Below are 2,079 nucleotides of genomic sequence, written 5' to 3'. Positions count from 1 at the left end.
AAAAAAAAAGACAGTGTACCAGTTATCTGCTGCTGCAGGATAAATTATACCACATCTTGGTGGTTTAGAACAACAAACGTGGATGAATTCATACCATGTCTGTGGGGCAGGAATACAGGAGAGGCTTAGCTGGGACATCTAGCTCAGGCCCTCTCTTGGGGATTGCTCAGGGTCTCAGCTGGCTGGAGGACTGTGACATCCGTTTCACGGTGTCTCACTCGTGTGGCCACCCAGTCACGCCTGGTGGGCCGGGGCCTCAGCTCTGACGACTACTTGGACTTCTCTGTAGCTTGGCAACTGGGTCCCCAGAGCCAGTGTCTTAAGTAAGCGAGACAGCAGAGTGGCATTTTCATGACCAAGCTTCAGAAGATCACATACGACCCCAAGCCTTCCCAGGGTCTAGGAGCAGGAACATAGCAGAGGTTGCCATAGAATTAGGGCCATGACTTAAAGTCATCCACTCCCATGTGGCAGACGAGGAGGCGACCTGTCCCAGGTCTTGCAGTTATTGGAAGCTTGGGTGTCTGACTCTGGACCAGTGCTTGGGTGGCTGGCCATTGGAAGCACATTCAGGCTGCCTGCAAATCCCAAATCCAACCTCTGACAAGGGGACCACTCCAAAAAGTGGGCGGGGAGCAATTTCTGAAGTGACTCAATCCCAGGGTAGCTCCTGCCATTGGGTCCTCGGTCCACACTTTCTAGTTCCACTTGCTGAAAAAACCCGAGTCCTGTCCTGTTCTGAGCAAGAGTGAGGCTCTGCAGGTCTCCACAACAGCTGAGAGCTTTTCTGGCTAGAGCCCAGAGCCAGATACATCCCACCCCTTGATGGAAGGTGTTGTAGCCAAAGACATAAATCCTGGAATTGCCTGGGGCTGGTGGGTCCTACCTCTGCCACTGGCCAGTTGTAGGACCCTGGGTAAGTCACTTCACTGTTAGGAGCCTTGCTTTTCTTCTCCGTGAGAAGGGAGTACTTGCCATCCCTGTGGGCCAGAATCTTTGGGTGGCAAGAGGTGGAAACCCACCACCAGTTGGTCTGGGAAGAGAGGAAATTTGTGGCTCCCTGAGCTGGCCAGTCTTAGCTCAGAACAAGCTCAGTCTTGGCTCAGAACGAGGTGCCTCCCAGGCCATTTTTCTGGCCGGCAGTTTCAGCCCACATGGTGGCAGGGGGGGTCACCAGCTGCTCCTGGCTCCCGTGCTACTAGCTGAGGAACTCGAGGAAAAGCCAAAGGCCAAAAAAAGTCCCAGGACTGTCTCATTGGCCAGCTACGCCCTGGGCAGAGATTGGGCTCTGACTGGTAACGGTCACCATATCATGACAGCTGAGCTGGTGACCCCATCCTGACCCCTCCTCTCCCAGGAGCCCTCCCACACACACCCCTGCCGGCGCCCAGCCGAGCCTGCCTGCTGGCCTGGCCCCAGACCCAAGCCTTCTGTATTCATCCTGTCCAGGAGGGTGCCATCGGCAGTCTGCCTTTGGCTGCTCCTGCTTCCTGTGGGCCCACAGAGAAAGGGCAGGGGGACAATGTGGAGGGTAGAGGTGGGGACCTCCCACCCCTGCTGCCTCTCTGATCCACATGTTCTGGGAGTACAGTCCCTGCTCAGGCAACAGTGCCACAGAGGGGCCCTTCCTCTGGGCCAGCTCATCAGGCCCCCTGCCTTGCCCTGGCCCAGAGCCTCTTCCTGATGCTGTGTGTGGACCCCCTCCCATTCTTCTCAGCTGACCCTCTGTGCCTTCTGCCCACACTGGGATCTTAATTGGCCAACTTCCCTTGGCTTTGCTCCTGAATGGAACTCAGGATGGTCTGAATCTTGCTGCCACTGAAACTGTGGCCGGGTCTTCATAGCTAGTGGTTGGGTCAGGACACAGCTGACACACCCTCCCATCTTGGAACCCTGCTGCCTCCCCGTATGGATGCAGGAGGCTGATTCTCTTGTGTCCTCTCCATCCCCAAAGAGACTAACATCGGCCCTCCCAGAATTCAGCAGTAGCTAGGTTACCATGGCAATGCCCATTATCCTTGCCTAACAGAAGATGAATCAGGAGCTAAAAATAGGCCTCCAGAGTGGGTGGGTGGATGG

Source organism: Canis aureus, chromosome 3 (genome assembly GCF_053574225.1).
Source record: "Canis aureus isolate CA01 chromosome 3, VMU_Caureus_v.1.0, whole genome shotgun sequence".
Taxonomy (NCBI): Eukaryota; Metazoa; Chordata; class Mammalia; order Carnivora; family Canidae; genus Canis; species Canis aureus.
This window is presented reverse-complemented; position numbering follows the sequence as displayed.